This window comes from Salvelinus alpinus, chromosome 21 (assembly GCF_045679555.1).
Source record: "Salvelinus alpinus chromosome 21, SLU_Salpinus.1, whole genome shotgun sequence".
In the NCBI taxonomy this organism is placed as follows: Eukaryota; Metazoa; Chordata; class Actinopteri; order Salmoniformes; family Salmonidae; genus Salvelinus; species Salvelinus alpinus.
The window spans coordinates 17,611,305-17,633,010 of NC_092106.1; the positions used below are offsets into that span (position 1 = coordinate 17,611,305).

At 42.7% G+C, this 21,706-nt stretch overlaps 1 protein-coding gene across 1 annotated transcript in view; it reads right to left on the reverse strand.

Moving 5' to 3' along the window:
- LOC139547936 (stAR-related lipid transfer protein 13-like) overlaps positions 1-21,706 on the reverse strand; it is a 135,079-nt gene extending 113,373 nt beyond the window's left edge. Inside the window, exon 1 of the mRNA XM_071357145.1 lies at positions 21,629-21,706. The gene's annotated coding sequence lies outside the window, so the exon portion shown is untranslated. The remainder of the gene's footprint in view (positions 1-21,628) is intronic.

Consider the following 21,706-nt stretch of genomic DNA (forward strand, 5'->3'; position numbering starts at 1 on the left):
AGCCCAAACAACTACCTCTTCCCCTACTGTATTTATTTATTTTGCTCCTTTGCACCCCATTATTTATAGTTCTACTTTACACATTCTTCCACTGCAAATCTACCATTCCAGTGTTTTACTTGCTATATTGTATTTACTTCGCCACCATGGCCTTTTTTTGCCTTTACCTCCCTTATCTCACCTCATTTGCTCACATTGTATATAGACTTATTTTTCTACTGTATTATTGACTGTACGTTTGTTTTACTCCATGTGTAACTCTGTGTTGTTTGTGTGTCGAACTGCTTTGCTTTATCTTGGCCAGGTCGTAATTGTAAATGAGAACTTGTTCTCAACTAGCCTACCTGGTTAAATAAAGGTGACGGTAAGCGCGCATGAACTAATCAAAGGACACCTGACTAGTTTTAAAAAATCTCGCAAATTTTTCAAAATAAAAGCCTGAAACTATGTCTAAAGCCTGGTCACAGCCTGAGGAAGCCATTGGAAAATGAATCTGGTTGATACCCCTTTAAATGGAAGAAAGACGGGAAATGAAACACAGATTTAAAATTTCAAAAATCACTTCCGGGTTAGATTTCCTCAGGTTTTCGCCTGCAAAATCTGTTTTGTTATACTCACAGACAATATTTTGACAGTTTTGGAAACTTTGGAGTGTTTTCTATCCCAATCTGTAAATTATATGCATATTCTACGATCTGGACCTGAGAAATAGTCCGTTTACCTTGGGAACGTTATTTAAAAAAAGAAAAATCTGACCCCTAGCGTCAAGAGGTTTTAACCAACCATTTAGTTCCACATCCCACATATGCGGTGACATCACCTGGTTTAAACGTCTCTAGAGACAATATCTCTCTCATCATTACTCAATGCCTAGGTTTACCTCCAATGTACTCACATCCTACCATACCTTTGTCTGTACATTATGCCTTGAATCTATTATATCGCGCCCAGAAACCTGCTCCTTTTACTGTATGTTCCAAACGTACTAGACGACCAGTTCTGATAGCCTTTAGCTGTACCCTTATCATACTCCTCCTCTGTTCCTCTGGTGATGTAGAGGTTAATCCAGGCCCTGCAGTGCCTAGCTCCACTCCAACTCCCCAGGTGCTCTCATTTGTTGACTTCTGTAACCGTAAAAGCCTTGGTTTCATGCATGTTAACATTAGAAGCCTCCTCCCTATGTTTGTTTTATTCACTGCTTTAGCACACTCTGCCAACCCGGATGTCCTAGCCGTGTCTGAATCCTGGCTTAGGAAGACCACCAAAAACCCAGAAATTTCCATCCCTAACTATAACATTTTCCGACAAGATAGAACTGCCAAAGGGGGCGGTGTTGCAATCTACTGCAGACATAGCCTGCAGAGTTCTGTCTAACTATCCAGGTCTGTACCCAAACAATTCGAGCTTCTACTTTTAAAAATCCACCTTTTCGAGAAACATGTCTCTCACTGTTGCCGCTTGCTATGGACCACCCTATGCCCCAAGCTGTGCCCTGGACACCATATGTGAATTGATTGCCCCCCATCTATCTTCAGAGCTCGTGCTGCTAGGTGACCTAAACTTATCAATGAACCCACCAGGTACAACCCCAAATCCGTAAACACGGGCACCCTCATAGATATCATCCTAACCAACTTGCCCTCCAAATACACATCACTGCCTCATTGCCTGCATCCGTAATGGGTCTGCGGTCAAACGACCACCTCTCATCACTGTCAAACGCTGCCAAAAACACTTCAGCGAGCAGGCCTTTCTAATCGACCTGACCCGGGTATCCTTGAAGGATATTGACCTCATTCTGTCAGTAGAGGATGCCTGGTTATTCTTTAAAAGTGCCTTCCTCACCATCTTAAATAAGCATGCCCCATTCAAAAAAAATTGAACCAGGAACAGATATAGCCCTTGGTTCTCTCCAGACCTGACTGCCCTTGACTAGCACAAAAACATCCTGTGGCGTTCTGCATTAGCATCGAATAGCCCCCGTGATATGCAACTTTTCAGGGAAGTTAGGAACCAATATACATAGGCAGTTAGGAAAGCTAAGGCTAGCTTTTTCAAACAGAAATTTGCTTCCTGTAGCACAAACTCAAAAAGGTTCGGGGACACTGTAAAGTCCATGGAGAATAAGAGCACCTCCTCCCAGCTGCCCGCTGCACTGATGCTAGGAAACACTGTCACTACCGATAAATCCACTATAATTGAGAATTTCAATAAGCATTTTTCTACGGCTGGCTATGCTTTCCACCTGGCTACCCCTACCCCGATCAACAGCCCTCCACACCCCACAGCAACTTGCCCAAGCCTCCCCATTTCTCCTTCACCCAAATCCAGATAGCTGATGTTCTGAAAGAGCTGCAAAATCTGGACCCCTACAAATCAGCCAGGCTAGACAATCTGGACCCTCTCTTTCTAAAATAATCTGCCGAAATTGTTGCAACCCGTATTACTAGCCTGTTCAACCTTTCTTTCGTATCGTCTGAGATTCCCAAAGATTGGAAAGCTGCCGCGGTCATCCCCCTCTTCAAAAGGGGAGACACTCTAGACCCAAACTGCTACAGACCTATATCTATCCTACCCTAAGGTCTTCGAAAGCCAAGTTAACAAACAGATTACCGACCATTTAGAATCCCACTGTACCTTCTCCGCTATGCAATCTGGTTTGAGAGCTGGTCATGGGTGCACCTCAGCCACGCTCAAGGTCCTAAACGATATCATAACCGCCATCAATAAGAGACAATACTGTGCAGCCGTATTCATCGACCTGGTCAATGCTTTCGACTCTGTCAATCACCACATTCTTATCGGCAGACTCAACAGCCTTGGTTTCTCAAATGATTGCCTCGCCTGGCTCACCAACTACTTCTCTGATAGAGTTCAGTGTGTCAAATCGGAGGGCCTGTTGTCCCGACCTCTGGCAGTCTCTATGGTGGTGCCACAGGGTTCAATTCTCTGGCCGACTCTTTTCTCTGTATACATCAAGGATGTCACTCTTGCTGCTGGTGATTCTCTGATCCACCTCTACGCAGACGACACCATTCTGTATACCTCTGGCCCTTCTTTGGACACTGTGTTAACTAACCTCCAGACGAGCTTCAATGCCATAAAACTCTCCTTCCGTGGCCTCCAACTGCTCTTAAATGCAAGTAAAACTAAACGCATGCTCGTCAATCGATCGCTGCCCGCACCTGCCCGCCCGTCCAGCATCACTACTCTGGACGGTTCTGACTTAGAATATGTGGACAACTACAAATACCTAGGTGTCTGGTTAGACTGTAAACTCTCCTTCCAGACTCACATTAAGAATCTCCAATCCAAAATGATATCTAGAATCGGCTTCCTATTTCGCAACAAAGCATCATTCTCTCATGCTGCCAAACATACCCTAGTAAAACTGACCATCCTACCGATCCTTGACTTCGGCGATGTTATTTAATAGCCTCCAACACTCTACTCAACAAAATGGATGCAGTCTATCACAGTGCCATCCGTTTTGTCACCAAAGCCCCATATACTCCCCACCACTGCGACCTGTGCGCTCTCGTTGGCTGGCCCTCGCTTCATACTCGTCGCCAAACCCACTGGCTCGAGGTCATCTACAAGTCTCTGCTAGGTAAAGCCCCGCCTTATCTCAGCTCACTGGTCACCATTGCAGCACCCACTCCACTCCAGCAGGTATATCTCACTGGTCACCCCCAAAGTAAATTCTTCCTTTGGCCGCCTTTCCTTCCAGTTCTCTGCTGCCAATGACTGGAACGAACTGCAAAAATCACTGAGCTGGAGACTCATATCTCCCTCACTAGCTTTCCCTCACTAGCACCAGCTGTCAGAGCAGCTCACAGATCACTGCACCTGTACATAGCCCATCTGTAAATAGCCCATCCAACTACCTCATCCTCATACTGTATTTATTTATTTATCTTGCTCCTTTGCACCCCAGTATCTCTACTTGCACATTCATCTTCTGCACATCTACCATTCCAGTGTTTAATTGCTATATTGTAATTACTTCGCCACCATGGCCTATTTATTGCCTTACCTCTCTTATCCTACCTCATTTGCACATACTGTATATATACTTTTTCTACTGTATTATTGACTGTATGCTTGTTTATTCCATGTGTAACTCTGTGTTGTTGTATGTGTCGAACTGCTTTGCTTTATCTTGGCCAGGTCGGAGTTGCAAATGAGAACTTGTTCTCAACTAGCCTACCTGGTTAAATAAAGGTGAAATAAAATTTTATTGAAAAAATTGGAGATGTTGGTTCGAGCTACCTTGCCCTATAAAAAACACTTACAAAATTTTAGTTTGCTATTCACAAGAAGCAATGCCTGATGTGAACCATGCCTCGAACAAAAGAGATCTCAGAAGACCTAAGATTAAGAATTGTTGACTTGCATAAAGCTGGAAAGGGTTAAAAAAGTATCTCTAAAAGCCTTGATGTTCATCAGTTCACATGAATACGAAATGTTTATAAATGGAGAAAGTTCAGCACTGTTGCTACTCTGTCTAGGAGTGGGCGTCCTGCAAAGATGACTGCACTCTTGCAGTGCAGAATGCTCAGTGAGGTTAAGAAGAATTCTAGAGTGTCAGCTAAAGACTTACAGAAATCTCTGGAACATCTCTGTTGACGAGTCTACGATACGTAAAACACTAAACAAGAATGGTGTTCATGGGAGGACACCACAGAAGAAGCCACTGCTTTCCAAAAAAAACATCGCTGCATGTCTGAAGTTCGCAAAAGAGCACCTGGATGTTCCACAGTGCTTCTGGCAAAATATTCTACTAAAGTTGAGTTGTTTGGAAGGAACACACAACACTATGTGTGGAGAAAAAAAGGCACAGCACACCAAAATCAAAACCTCATCCCAACAGTAAAGTATGGTGGAGGGAGCATCATGGTCTGGAGCTGCTTTGCTGCCTCAGGGCCTGGACATCTTGCTATCATCAACGGAAAAATTAATTCCCAAGTTAATCAAGACATTTTGCAGAAGAATGTAAGGCTATCTGTCTGCCAATTGAAGCTCAACAGAAGTTGGGTGATGCAACAGGACAGCGACCCAAAACACAGAAGTAAATCCACAACAGAATGGCTTCAACAGAAGAAAATGTGCCTTCTGGAGTGGCCGTCGGAGTCCTGACCTCAACCCGATTGAGATGCTGTGGCATGACCTCGAGAGCGCTTCACACCAGACATCCTAAGAATATTGTTGAACTGAAACAGTTTTGTAAAGATGAATGGTCCAAAATTCCTCCTGACCATTGTGAAGGTCTGATCCGCAACTACAGAAAACATTTGGTTGAGTTTATTGCTGCCAAAGGAGGGTCAACCAGTTATTAAGTGCAAGGGTCCACATACTTTTTCCACCCTGCACTGTGAAAGTTTACATGGTGTGTTCAATAAAGACATGAAAATGTTTAATTGTTAGTGTTATTAGTTTAAGTAGACTGTGTTTGTCTATTGTTGTGACTTAGATGAAGATCAGATCAAATGTTATGACCAATTTATGCAGAAATGCAGGTAATTCCAAAGGGTTCACAAACTTTTCTTGCCACTGTATCTCATCTATAAGTATTCACACCCCTGAGTCAATACATGTTGAATCACCTTTGGCAGCAATTACAGCTGTGAGTCTTCATGGGTAAGTCTCTAAGAGCTTTGCACACCTGTATTGTACAATATTTGCACATTATTATTTAAAAATGATTCAAGCTCTGCCAAGTTGGTTGTTGATCATTGCTAAGCAGCCATTTTCAAGTCTTGCCATAGAGTTTCAAGACGATTTAAGTCAAAACTGTAACTAGGCCACTCAGGAACATTCAATGTCGTCTTGGTAAGCAACTCCAGTGTATATTTTGCCTTGTGTTTTAGGTTATTGTCCTGCGGAAAGATGAATTTGTCTCCCAGTGTCTGTTGGAAAGCAGACTGAACCAGGTTTTCCTCTAGGATTTTGTCTGTGATTGCGTTTATTTTTATCCTAAAAAACACCTTAGTCATTGCTGATGACAAGCATACCCATAACATGATGCAGCCACCATCATGCTTTCAAATATGAAGAGTGAACTCATTGATGTGTTGTGTTGGATTTGGCCCAAACATAATGCTTTGTAATTCAGGACATAAAATAAAACAAAATTGACACATTTTTGCCAGTTTTACTTTAGTGCCTTATTGCAGGATGCGTGTTTTGGAATATTTATATTCTGTACAGGCTTCCTTCTTTTCACTCTGTCATTTAGGTTAGTATTGTGGAGTAACTACAATGTTGTTGATCCATCCTCAGTTTTCTCCTATCACAGGCATTAAACTCTGTAACTGTTTCAAACAGCCTCACAGTGAAATTCCTGAGTGGATTCCTTCCTCTCCGGCAACTGAGTTAGGAAGGACGCCTGTATCTTTTAGTGACTGGGTGTATTGATACACCATCCAAAGTGTAAATAATAACTTCACCATGCTCAAAGGGATATTCAATGTCTGCTTTTTACATTTTTTATCCATCTACTAATAAGTGCCCTTCTTTGTGCGGGGCATTGGAAAACCTCCCTGGTCTTTGTGGTTGAATCTGTGTTTGAAATGACAGATAATTGTATGTGTGAAGTACAGAGCTGAGGTAGTCATTCCAAAATCATGTTAAACACTATTATTGCATACAGAGTGAGTCCATGCAACTTATTATGTGACTTGTTCAGCAAATTCTTACTCCTGAACTTATTTAGGCTTGCCCTAAAAAAGGTGTTGAATACTTATTGACTCAAGACATTTCATCTTTTCATTTTTTATTAATTTGTGAACATATCTAAAAACATAATTCCACTTTGCCATTATGGGGTATTATGTGTAGGCCAGTGACACACAATCTCAATTTAATCCATTTTAAATTCAGGCTGTAACACAACAAAATGTGAAAAAGTTAAGAGTTGTGAATATTTTCTGAAGGCACTGTATTCACCTGAACAACAAGCTCCGTCCCACCTGCTGCAACATGCTCTGCCAGCTTTGCAATCAGATGGCAAATTCCTTCCTTCCGAGGTGAGAGGTGGGACAGAGAGAGAGGAGAGGAGGAGAGAAGGGAGGGGGAAGAGGGGGAGGGAGAGGTGGGAGGAGAGGGGGGGATCGATGTTATAACGGCTGTGCAATTAACATGTATGTTTGAATGCTCAGCGTGATGTCAGATCCCACCTTCCCACCCCTCTACGGTACAGGTCAGACAACAAACATTTGAGGTTGCATCCCAAATGGCACTCTATTTCTAGTCAAAAGTAGTGCACTATAGGCAATAGGGTGCTATTTGGGATGCTCTCCCTATTCACCCAGACAACTGTTACTCCTATCTACACAGCATAGTTATCTCAGGCTTGTGGTGTTAAACATACTGTAAATCCTGATAACATTCATTTTGCAGTTATATGATCTCTCAGTGTGTAGACTTATCGAACTCAAACACTGGCTGAATAGTCTGTGGCCAGGCAAACACACACACAACATGCATAGGCACACGCACAGGCACACACTGACACACACACACACACAGTATGTCTATTATGATCATCTCATGAAATAACGGAACAAGGCGCAGCGTATGTAGAGTTCCACATGTTTAATCAAATGAAACTCACAAAAACAACAAAGAAGAATAAACGATACGTGAAGCTCAAGCAGTGCTCACAGGCAACTACACAGAAACAAGATCCCACAAAACACAGTGGTGAAATGGCTGCCTAAATATGATCCCCAATCAGAGACAACGATAAACAGCTGCCTCTGATTGGGAACCATACCAGGCCAACATAGAAATCAACACACTAGATCACCCACCCTAGTCACACCCCGACCTAACCAAAATAGAGAATAAAAGGCTCTCTATGGTCAGACCGTGACACTGTTGACTTTACTCTCTGTTATTGTCACGCCTGCTCCCGCCTCACCTCTCTGGCGCTCGAGGGCGCCAGGCTGCCCTTCATTGCGCACACCTGTCACCTTCATTACGCACATCTGCGCTCATTGGACTCACCTGGACTCCTTCACGTTTTGATTGCCTTCCCTATATCTATTTGTTTCCTCTGTTTCATCCCCGGTGTCAGCATTATTGTCGTTTTTGTTTTCCCCTGTCCAGACGCTGTCCGTATTCTGTTCCTGTCCGTGTTTCATTAAATGTTCACTCCCTGTACTTGCTTCTCGTCTCCAGTGCCTGTCCTCACAGAATGCTGACACCAATTTTCGAAGCATCAGGGAGTTTTTTGTTGTTGTTGTTGGTGACGTCGGGTCCGGGTGTTGTTTTTTGCCATCATTGTAAGCCTGCCACACACACACTAAACAATACATTTATTAAACATAAGAATGAATTTGAGTTTTTGTCACAACCCGGCTCGTGGGAAGTGACAAAGAGTTCTTATAGGACCAGGGCACAAATAATAATAATAATCAATAATTTTGCTCTTTATTTAACCATCTTACATATAAAACCTTATTTGTTCATCGAAAATTGTGAATAACCACAGGTTAATGAGAAGGTTGTGCTTGAAAGTATGCACATAACTCTGAAATGTTGGGTTGTATTGGAGAGAGTCTCAGTCTTAAATAATTTTCCACACACAGTCTGTGCCTGTGTTTAGTTTTCATGCTAGTGAGGGCCGAGAATCTGCTCTCACATAGGTATGTAGTTGCAAAGGGGATCAATGTCTTAACAGCGCGATTTGCCAAGGCAGGATACTCTGAGCTCAGCCCAATCCAGAAATCTGGCAGTGGCTTCTGATTAAATTCAATTTTCACAGAACCGCTTGCTGCAATTTCGACTAGGCTCTCTTCTTCAGATATCGGTAAGTGGACTGGAGGCATGGCATGAAAGGGATAACGAATCCAGTTGTTTGTGTCATCCGTTTCGTGTACCTGCGTAATTGCACACCCAACTCACTCAGGTGCTTCACTATTTCCCATTTGCCATTGTCCGTAAGCTTGTGGTGATTTGCACACAAAAAATCATACAATGATGGAAAGAACTGTGTGTTGTCCTTGTTAATGCAGACAGAGAAGACCTCCAACTTCTTAATCATAGCCTCAATTTTGTCCCGCACATTGAATATATATATTTGTATTTTATTTTATTTTATTGGACATATAAAGAAATACAAATTGAACAGATACATCCTTTACCCCCTATACTTATTGAACCACCTCCCTCCCAACAAAAGCAGCATACACACAAAATAAATTATAATATAATAATAAAAAATGCACACAAACACATAATTTTTTGTTTAACCTTTATTTAACTAGGCAAGTCAGTTAACAACAAATTCTAATTTACAATGACGGTCTAGGAACAGTGGGTTAATTGCCTTGTTCAGGGGCAGAATGACAGATTTTTACCTTGTCAGCTCTGGGATTCATTCTAGAAACCTTTCGGTTACTGGCCCAACGCGCTAACCACTAGCCTACCTGCCACCCCATAAATAAAATGATCACAACATACTATCCCTTCTTTCCCACACCCTCCCGTATCCCGTTCGCCAACATTCTTACTCCTGATCAATAGAAGGCAACTGTTCAAAAAACAGTTTCACTTTTAGTGAGACTATGCAACAAAGATGGAACTCCAAATATAGCTATTAGAGGACAAGGCTGCAGGTCAATATCTAGAATTCTAAAGAGAGTATTAAAAAAGGATGACCAATACTCAGACAGCTTAGAACACGAATAAAACATATGGGTGTGGTCTGCCGGAGTGAATGAACATCTATCACATGTGTCATTCATGTCTGGGAGGAATTTACTATGTTTTTCTTTAGTGTAGTGAATTCTGTGCAAGACTTTGAACTGAATGAAACTTAACCGAGCACATGAGGGTGTGGAGTTAACCCTAAGAAGGGCCTCCTCCCACCAGTCAACTGTAAGGTCAAGTTCAAGTTCACTACCCCAGTCTGTCTTGATTTTGTTTATTGGAGAGGGTTCAGGGGACAGCATAATGTCATATAATCTAGAAGTCAGACTTTGCTGACTCCACGGGAGGGACAAAATCTCCTCTAGCAACGTCTTGGGAGGTAGTTGAGGAAAGGTGGGAAAATGAGAACGAACAAAGTTACGGGCTTGAAAATAGCGGAAAAGATTAGAATGAGCCAGATTAGATTTAGCTACGAGATCATTAAAACGGACAAACTTCCCATCAAAAATACATATTTGAAATAAACCAAACCTCTCTTAGGCCACAAAACAAAAGCCTGGTTGAGTTTGGAGGGTAAAAATAGGTGGTTGTTACAGATTTGTCTTAGAAGAGAAGGGGCAGAAAGTCTAAAATTTTGACCAAATTGTCTGCAGATCTTCAAAGTAGAGCGCACAATTGGGTTTCCCATATACTTTGAAGGACACAAGGACAGTGGGGCACAAGCAAGAGCAAAAGGGAGGATGATTGGCAGGAGTGCGCCTGTAATGAGCACCAGTTGGTAGCTGGAGCATTACACCAGACCATAATCTTTTGAATATTGGCTGCCCAATAGTAAAGCAGTAAATTTTAAAGTGCCAATCCTCCAAATTGTTTCCTTATTTGAAGTATTGCTCTACGTATCCTTGGTGATTTGCCTGCCCAGATAAAATGACTGATGAGCCTATCCAACTTCGTAAAAAATTATTTCAGCAGAAAGATCGGAAGACATTGAAAAAGGTATAGAAACCTAGGTAAAATGTTCATTTTAACAGATTGGATTCTGCCAGCTAATGAGAGAGGCAGACTATCCCATCGTTGTAAGCCTGCTTTAACTTGCAAAGTTAGTTTTATGGAGGGTAGCCAGAGAGTGTGTTATGTTCACACCAAAATAGGAAAAACCAGAGGGCGACAGACGGAAAGGCAGGGCTCCAAGGGGAATATGCTTGGCACAGGGTTGATCGGAAAACATTCACTTTTCTGAATGTTCAATTTGTAACCTGAAAATTTGTCAAACGTGTTTAAAATATGCATTATGTTATAGACAGCGTTCACAGAGTTAGTGATATATAATAGCAGATCATCTGCATACAGCATACCACCCTGCATACCACTGTTGGCTTGCTTCTGAAGCTAAGCAGGGTCGGTCCTGGTCAGTCCCTGGATGGGAGACCAGATGCTGCTGGAAGTGGTGTTGGAGGGCCAGTAGGAGGCACTCTTTCCTCTGGTCTAAAAAAAAAAAAATATCCCAATGCCCCAGGGCAGTGATTGACACTGCCCTGTGTAGGGTGCCGTCTTTCGGATGGGATGTTAAACGGGTGTCCTGACTCTCTGAGGTCATTAAAGATCCCATGGCACTTATCGTAAGAGTAGGGGTGTTAACCCCGGTGTCCTGGCTAAATTCCCAATCTGGCCCTCAAACCATCATGGTCACCTAATAATCCCCAGTTTATAATTGGCTCATTCATCCCCCTCCTCTCCCCTGTAACTATTCCCCAGGTCGTTGCTGCAAATGAGAACGTGTTCTCAGTCAACTTACCTGGTAAAATAACGGTAAAATAAAAAAATAAAATACAGTGACACTTTGTGCTCTTCACCATCTCGGTGGATTTCAGTAAATGATGGTGATAATTTTAAGGCCATGGAAAGTGGTTCTATCGCTTTCCATGGCAAAAAGAAGGGGGGACATAGGGCACCCTTGACGGGTCCCTCTGGAGAGGGGGAAGTATTTTGAATGTTGAGAATTGGTGTGTTTGCTATCCATAGGAGCAGAATAGAGCAGACATATTTATGAGACGAAATTGGACCCAAAACCAAATCTTCCCAAAATCTTAAATAAATAATTCCACTCCACCCGGTTGAAAGCCTTCTCCGCATCAAGAGAAACAGCAATTTCGGGGTCTGGAGAGATAGAAGGAGAGAGTATAATGTTCAAAAGCCGTAGTACATTGGAAAACAGTTGTTGCCCTTTGATGAAACCTGTACGATCATCAGATATGACATCCTGAAGGCAGGGTTCCAACCGGCATGCTAGAACCTTAGCTAATAATTTTACATCAGCGTTCAAAAGTGAAATGGGCCGATATCCACCACATTCCGACGGATTTTTATCTTTCTTAAGTATAAGTGAGATGGAGGCTTGGGTTCTACCTGAGAGATAATATGAGAAGCTGACTGGCGTTTAAGTTGGTGTGCCAAAAGGCGGCTGGCTTTGTCACCATATTCGTAGTACGTCCCCTTTGTTTTTTGCAATAGAAACTCTGCTTTATCAGTAGAAAGCAGATTAAATTGAGTTTGAAGTTTCAGCCTGCGTATAATTCAGGGGATGGTGAAGTTGAATATTACTGGTCTATTGCCAGGATTGAGTCCACCAGTTCCTGATGTTTCAGCTTTCTTTGTTTGACATAATGAGCATTGTAAAAAAGTATCTTTCCCTGTAATACAGCTTTGAAAGTCTCCCAAAGAAGAGAAGGGGAGGTGTCCTCATTTTTATTTGTTTGATTGAATACATCTATATTGATCGAAATAAAGTTACAGAATTCTTTGTTAGACAATAGGGCCGTGTTAAATCTCCAATTCGATTGTTTGTTTGCATTCGGAGTAAGTGCTAAGTCCAGAATATGGGGGGAATGGTCCGAAATCACTATCGCAGAATATTTTGTAGTTTTAACTGAGGGGAGAAGGGCTCTATCTATAAGAAAAGTAGTCTATGCGCGAGTAGGCTTGATGAACATGAGAAAAGTAGGAGAAGTCTTTTGTGACCGGCTGGAGGAAGCGCCATGGATCAACACAACCCATTTGGGTCATGAATGTAGAAAGAGCTTTTACCATCCCGGAAGGAGTAAGTGTTCTGGAATTAGACCGGTCAAGTCTTGGTTCAATAACACAGTTAAGGTCCCCGCCGAAGATGAGGCGGTGGGTGTCAAGATTAGGGAGGGAGTCTGAAAGAGATGTCATAAATCTAGTGTCATCCCAGTTAGGGCCGTAAACATCCGCAAGTACTACAGGGGTTTGGAAGAGGGTGCAGTCTCCTGTATAACATCCTCCAGGATCTGAAATGATCTGTGAGGGTGAAAACTGTACTCGTTTGTGAATCACTATTGCTGTTCCCATGGCTTTGCCATTAAAATTAGAATGAAAAACCTGTCCAACCCATGCTTTTCGCAATCTAGTATGGTCGTTAACACGTAGGTGCGTTTCTTGAAGCAATGCGATATCAGTATTCAGCCTCTTCAGATGTGAAAATACTCAGGAGCGCTTATTTTGCCCCCCACAACCGCGAATGTTCCATGTCACCAGTCTGACTAGAAGCCTAAAAGTACCATTCTGACTTGTTGTTTTTTACTAGGTTTAAATGTCAGGAATTGTGAAAAACTGAGATGAAATGTATTTGGCTAAGGTGTACAGTTGAAGTTGGTCGTTTACATACACCTTAGCCAAATACATTTCATCTCAGTTTTTCACAATTCCTGACATTTAAACCTAGTAAAAATTCCCTGTCTTAAATCAGTTTGGATCACCACTGTATTTTAAGAATGTAAAATGTCAGAATAATAGTAGAGAGAATTATTTATTTCAGCTTTTATTTATTTCATCACATTCCCAGTGGGCCAGAAGTCTACATACACTCAATTAGTATTTGGAAGCATTGGTTTTAAATTGTTTAACTTGGGTCAATCGTTTCAGGTAGCCTTCCACAAGCTTCCCACAATAGGTTGGGTGAATTTTGTCCCATTCCTCCTGACAGAGCTGGTGTAACTGGGTGAGGTTTATAGGCCTCCTTGCTCGCGCACACTTTTTCAGTTCTGCCCACAAATTTTCTATAGGATTGAGGTCAGGGCTTTGTGATGGCCACTCCAATACCTTGACTTTGTTGTCCTTAATCCATTTTGCCACAACTTTGGAAGTATACTTGGGGTCATTGTCCATTTGGAAGACCCATTTGCGACCAAGCTTTAACTTCCTGACTGATGTCTTGAGATGTTGCTTCAATATATCCACATCATTTTGCTTCCTTATTATGCCATCTATTTTGGGAAGTGCACCAGTCCCTCCTACAGCAAAGCACACCCACAACATGATGCTGCCACCCCCGTGCTTCACGGTTGGGATGGTGTTCTTTGGCTTGCAAGACTCCCCCTTTTTCCTTCAAACATAACAATGGTCATTATGGCCAAGCAGTTCTATTTTTGTTTCATCAGACCAGAGGACATTTCTCCAAAAAGTATGATCTTTGTCCCCATGCGCAGTTTCAAACAGTAGTCTGGCTTTTTTATGAGGGTTTTGGAGCAGTGGCTTCTTCCTTGCTGAGCGGCCTTTCAGGTTATGTCGATATAGGACTCGTTTTACTGTGGATATAGATACTTTTGTACCTGTTTCCACCAGCATCTTCACAAGGTCCTTTGCTGTTGTTCTGGGATTGATTTGCTCTTTTCACACCAAAGTACGTTCATCTCAAGGAGACAGAACGCGTCTCCTTCCTGAGCGGTTTGACGGCTGCGTGGTCCCATCATGTTTATACTTGCGTACTATTGTTTGTACAGATGAACGTGGTACCTTCAGGCGTTTGGAAATTGCTCCCAAGTATGAACCAGACTTGTGGAGGTCTACAATTCTTTTCCTGAGGTCTTGGCTGATTTCTTTTGATTTTCCCATGATGTCAAGCAAAGAGGCACTGAGTTTGAAGGTAGGCCTTGAAATACATCCACAGGTACACCTCCAATTGACTCAAATGATGTCAATTAGCCTATCAGAAGCTTCTCAAGCCATGACATTTTCTGGAATGTTCCAAGCTGTTTAAAGGCACAGTCAACTCAGTGTATGTAAACTTCTGACCCACTGGAATTGTAATACAGTGAATTATAAATGAAATAATCTGTCTGTAAACAGTTATTGGAAAAATGACTTGTGTCATGCACAAAGTAGATGTCCTAACCGACTTCTCCAAACCATAGTTTGTTAATTAACAAGAAATTTGTGAAGTGGTTGAAAAACAAGTTTTAATGACTTCAACCTAAGTGTATGTAAACTTCCGACTTCAACTGTATGTGCTGCTTCAAACATACCTACTTTAGGCAGCAAGCTATAGCAAAGGATTGTTTCACGCAAAATGGATGTTTCTCACATAATACAAGCAGGTGAGAAATCATCCCAATTCAGGCATTCAATGTATTTCAGGCATTCAATGTACAATGGGGCGGCAGGGTAGCCTAGTGGTTAGAGCGTTGGACTAGTAACCGAAAGGTTGCAAGTTCAAATCCCCGAGCTGACAAGGTACAAATCTGTCGTTCTGCCCCTGAACAGGCAGTTAACCCACTGTTCCTAGGCCGTCATTGAAAATAAGAATTTGTTCTTAACTGACTTGCCTAGTTAAATAAAGGTAAAATAAAAATAAAAATGGGGCAAAAAAGTATTTAGTCAGCCACCAATTGTGCAAGTTCTCCCACTTAAAAAGATGAGAGAGGCCTGTAATTTTCATCATAGGTACACTTCAACTATGACAGACAAAATGAGAAAAAAAAATCCAGAAAATCACATTGTAGGATTTTTTATGAATTTATTTGCAAATTATGGTGGAAAATAAGTATTTGGTCAATAACAAAAGTTTATCTCAATACTTTGTTATATACCCTTTGTTGGCAATGACAGAGGTCAAACGTTTTCTGTAAGTCTTCACAAGGTTTTCACACACTGTTGCTGGTATTTTGGCCCATTCCTCCATGCAGATCTCCTCTAGAGCAGTGATGTTTTGGGGCTGTTGCTGGGCAACACGGACTTTCAACTCCCTCCAAAGATTTTCTATGGGGTTGAGATCTGGAGACTGGCTAGGCCACTCCAGGACCTTGAAATGCTTCTTAGTGCTCCTTCGTTGCCCGGGCGGTGTGTTTGGGATCATTGCCATGCTGAAAGACCCAGCCACGTTTCATCTTCAATGCCCTTGCTGATGGAAGGAGGTTTTCACTCAAAATCTCACGATACATGGCCCCATTCATTCTTTCCTTTACACGGATCAGTCGTCCTGGTCCCTTTGCAGAAAAACAGCCCCAAAGCATGATGTTTCCACCCCCATGCTTCACAGTAGGTATGGTGTTCTTTGGATGCAACTCAGCATTCTTTGTCCTCCAAACACGACGAGTTGAGTTTTTACCAAAAAGTTATATTTTGGTTTCATCTGACCATATGACATTCTCCCAATCTTCTTCTGGATCATCCAAATGCTCTCTAGCAAACTTCAGACGGACCTGGACATGTACTGGCTTAAGCAGGGGGAGACGTCTGGCACTGCAGGATTTGAGTCCCTGGCGGCGTAGTGTGTTACTGATGGTAGGCTTTGTTACTTTGGTCCCAGCTCTCTGCAGGTCATTCACTAGGTCCCCCCGTGTGGTTCTGGGATTTTTGCTCACCGTTCTTGTGATCATTTTGACCCCACGGGGTGAGATCTTGCGTGGAGCCCCAGATCGAGGGAGATTATCAGTGGTCTTGTACGTCTTCCATTTCCTAATAATTGCTCCCACAGTTGATTTCTTCAAAGCAAGCTGCTTACCTATTGCAGATTCAGTCTTCCCAGCCTGGTGCAGGTCTACAATTTTGTTTCTGGTGTCCTTTGACAGCTCTTTGGTCTTGGCCATAGTGGAGTTTGGAGTGTGACTGTTTGAGGTTGTGGACAGGTGTCTTTTATACTGATAACAAGTTCAAACAGGTGCCATTAATACAGGTATGAGTGGAGGACAGAGGAGCCTCTTAAAGAAGAAGTTACAGGTCTGTGAGAGCTAGAAATCTTGCTTGTTTGTAGGTGACCAAATACTTATTGTCCACCATAATTTGCAAATAAATTCATTAAAAAATCCTACAATGTGATTTTCTGGATTTTTTTTCCTCATTTTGTCTGTCATAGTTGAAGTGTACCTATGATGAAAATTACAGGCCTCTCTCATCTTTTTAAGTGGGAGAACTTGCACAATTGGTGGCTGACTAAATACTTTTTTGCCCCACTGTATGTGCTGTCGGTAGAAGGACTCAGCTTCTTCAGGATTTAAAAAAAATTGACCTCGCCGTTAAAGATGACACGGAGTCGTGCCCAAAGCGGATTCCCTTCTTGTATAGAGTGGACTTGAAGTCGTTAAATGCGGCCCGTTTCTTCGCCAGGCTAGAACTGAAATCCTTGTAGAACTTGATCTTGTGGCCTTGGAAAGTTATGTCGCCATGTTCCCTTGCCCACCGAAGGACGAGCTCCTTTTCTTTGTATCGATGGAACCGCACTATGATGGGACGCAGTCGGCCGCCTGGGCAAGGTTTCGGTGTAAGGCTGCGGTGGGCTCTATCAAGTTCAGGGAGATTGGGAAAAGCCTCATCACCCAAAACTTCCTTGAATAGCTCCGCCATGAACTGGGTTGGATATCCTGTCTCAGAATCCTCTGGGCAGTCGAATCGCGTGGATATTCTGGCGTTTGAACGTAAAATCAAATCTTCCACTTGTAGCTGCAAAGACTTGTTGGCGGTGGCCACATCGTCAAGCCTGGTTTCCAGCATAGTGAGTTGGTTGTTGTGGCCGGAGAGCCCGGCCTCAACTTCGGGCAGTGTGGTAGTGTGAGATGCTACAGAACCCGGATGCTTTCCACGGTTGCCTGAATTGGAGCCAGTGCAGTCGCCAGTGAGTTATTCAGCAATTCGGTGAGTTCTGCCGCCAAACCTTCACGTGATTTCGCCAGCTCTCTGACAAGGATCTCCAGTGTTATCGGTTTTAGCCGTATCACCCAGAGAGGCTATTGAAGCCTTCAATGAAGGTGGGGTGGTAGCCATTCTAGCTCATTTGGTGGAATGTAAAGTTTTTTCAGTCGATTTTCCAAAGCGTATGACTGGTTTGCTCATGCTAACTTAGGTACACTCTATTACTGGGTAATTAAAATGACTTTTGAGGTCATGAGGAGTATGAATTTGGGCAAAATTGAGGATTATTTACAAAATCTGTCATAGAAGAGACCTCGTGCGACTTCTTTCTACATTGCTCAACCGGAAGACACATTGAATATAGTTGCGGAGAGTCCCTGTAATCCTAGATTCAGATCATTCAGGTGAGAAAAAACATCACCCAGATAGGCCAGTCGTGTGAGAAACTCGTCATCATGCAAGCGGTCAGACAAGTGAAAATGATGGTTTGTAAAGAAAACTTTAAGCTCGTCTCTCAATTAAAAAAACAGGTCAATACTTTGCCCCTTTAACAAAGTTAACCATTTTCACTGTAGTGTTCAAAACGTCTTTCAAGCTGTCAGGCATTCCCTTGACAGCAAGAGCCTCTCGGTGGATGCTGCAGTTTACCCAAATGGGAGCAACTGCTTGCACATGCATTACCACTCCACTATGTCTCCCTGTCATGGCTTTTGCGCCATAAGTACAGATACCAACATGAGCAGCAGCTACGTTTGGCGGACCGTTAGCGGAATTCCCGCGAGAGAGTAACGGTTAATGTGATTGGATGTTAATTATTTGACTAGGCTACCTGTATTTGACATTGTGTTGTTATTTCGCTGAACACTAGATGGTTTAATTTTACTTTTGGCAGTGAAACGATGCTACTCAGGCGAGAGAAAAAAATCACCCAAATGTATAGCCCCGTTGGAAAATATAAATGGACTGTTTGAAAATGTGAAGATATTTTTTTATTATTATTATTTTTAAATGTGAATCACATTTTTATTTGGCATACCCCCAACGGCATTTCGCGTACCCCTGTTCTAGAGAATAAACCTAGTTCCTGTATTATGTAAATATGTCACACCACACAGAAGTTTATAGAACAAAAAACACAGTCAAACAACAAAAGAAAAGCCTTACAATGTATGACAGTTCACCACAAGGAACCACAAGTCAACTCACCACCACAGGAACAAACACAAGTCCCTCAGGTTTTGAAGAACAATAATAGTAGATGTAGTCACAGTGAGTCAGAGAGAGAGAGAGAGGACCAGAGTAGTGAAACGGGTTGACTCATAGCCCGCGGTTTCCACAGTTAGGCATATACCAATGGGGCGGACGGGTTTAGGGTCATTAAATATTGTGTGGATGAAGGGCGGGTGGTGCAGGTTGAATGAATAGAACACAATACCTATAAAAAATCTATACTTTTGGCTAACTGTACACGCTCCAAATTGCCTACACGCCAACTGTCAAATGCTTTAAGAAACGGGCAGAAATAGTTCACTTCAATCCAAAAGAACAATGTCAGAGTTTAGTTCAATAAGAGAAAATCTGCTAAAGGAGAGTTGAAAATAAAGAGAAGGGAGGACCAGAAAAGTCCTGTTTGGGAACAGCCTGGTCTCATAGACTAGATGTAACCAGCGAAAGGTTTGGTGAAGTGATAAAAGAGGATGATATGTTAGGTGTGATGATTGTGAGGCACTATGCAAATTCGACAGTCACTCCGACAAGGACTTCAAATAGGACTATGGCAGGTCAAGGGAATGGTAGCCTACTGTTCACATAGGTTCAATGGAAACTGACATCTGGACACTGACTGTCGGTCAATAACCTCTCACACAGCCTTAATATTAACCCCTGCAGAATTAAGCATTTCTTGCAGTTAAATTATACACAAAATGTAGGCAACCTTTTGAGTAGGGAACAGGAGTGGAGAAAGAGACTGTGATTTTTTTCTTTCAGTGTATTGACAGAATGAAAATGCTCCATTTGATACCATTTGTACGGGTGTTTATCAACCACATAAAAGATTCATCCAAGCTGAACTAAAATCAGAAACATGTTGGGCCATTTTCACAGCTTGCGCATGTATCAATTATAGACAAACTGACTAAAAAATAGCCTACGAAATCGGAAATTACAAGCAGAAACATATATAAAGCCTGCAAAAAAATCGTTGTGCCGTCTTTGACTATAGCGCATTGTCTATGTTTGCGGGTTAGGGTCGGGTGTGGGACTCTTTTCACTTTATCACATATAGTCGGGCAGCTGCGAATGGGTTATTTAAGCAATAAGGCCCGAGGAGGTGTGGTATATGGCCAATACACCACAGCTAAGAGCTGTTCTTATGTATGACTCAACACGGAGTGCCTGGATACAGCCCTTAGCCGTGGTATATTGGCCATATACAACAAACTCCTGTGGTGCCTTATTGCTATTATAAACTGGTTACCTACTTCATTAGAAGAGTAAAAATACATGTTTTGTCATACCGTGGTATACGGTCTGATATGGCACAACTTTCAGCCAATCAGCATTCAAGGCTTGAACCGCCCAGTTTATAATGGAATTGCGAGTGGGTGCAGGTGAATAAATAGCTGATCCGCACATCACTAGACCAGAGGGTTTTGTAGAACAATACAGTGAATCATGGGTTGCATCCCAAAAGGCACCCTATTTCCTACATAGTGCACTACTTTTGACCAGAACCCCCTGGTAGTGTCCTGTATAGGAAAAAGGGTGCCATTTGGGTTGCTGACACGCTGTAGTGTGGGCTTGCCAGACAGCCCTGTAGCCTCACAGTGGGAGAGACGTTGTTGTTCAGTGTGTGTGTGTGTGTGTGTCTTGTATGGGATTAAGGAAGCCATGCCAAGCTGCTGAGCAGTTGTCTCAACGCCTGTCTCTCCCATTGTCTCTGCTACTACACAGACCACACCAGACATACACCCATACATGCACGCACGCACACACACACACACACACACACACACACACACACACACACACACACACACACACACACACACACACACACACACACACACACACACACACACACACACACACACACACACACAGTGCAGGGAGCAGTCAGGCTGAAATATCTGCACCACAGGAGAGGACAGCTGCTCATCCTACTGTACATGTTGGTGCCAATAGAACTTCCTGTTTCACTGTGACACCATATAGTCCATGTGTACCACAGATCCACTGTATACGATAACTGTCCACATCCACGAGGTGTTGTTCCACTTCCATTGTTGTTGTGGTGTTACACTAGAGTAAGTCAGTGTCAAGACAAAACAACACAGCAGAATGATTTATAATCGTCAGCCATTTCCATCCTCTTGCCCACAGCCATGCATCCTATAGGGTGCCATTTGGGACACAGCCATAGGCTTGTGTCAATAAGCTGATGCGATTAATCAATTGTGAGGTTATCTTGATCAGGTTAAAAGCCATGTGTCCTACAGGCCTGCAGTAATTGAATTGCTCAATGAAGCCCTGAACTGAACTCTGCCATCGATTCTGTCTAATCAGCTCTCTGTATAATGAGACTGTCACTCTGCTGCACCTGAGACCAATGCAGCTCTCTCTCCTCCTTAGTCCTTTCTCCTCTCCCCTCTTTTCTCCTCCTCTTCCCAGAGCACCGGTCTCCCACAGCAGGGGTAGGCATAATAATCCGTCTGACATGCACACACACAGACACACCTGCACACACAAACCTACTGTATTTAACCCCCTAGTACCAGGCTTTAAGTACAGCCTTGTGGCCCACAGTAAACCAGACAGCCAGTGACCTTGACCTAGCAGTCGTCTTCCAACAACCCAAAGACAGACATGTAGACAGATAGATGGAGAGACAGAATTACATAAAGTACTCACTGTGACGACAGTAGACTGAACAACTAATTTGGTTGAAATCATCAGATTAAAACATTTATTAAAATAATTATTGAACTTTTCAGCAAATAAGAGCTGTAAAATTTGCCAAATATAATAACTCATCATGGTTACTTACCCCTCCCAATCTCCTCCGTCAGTGTGCAGTGTGTTTGAGGAGGACAGTGGGCAGTGAATGTCCTGTCCTGTTGGTACG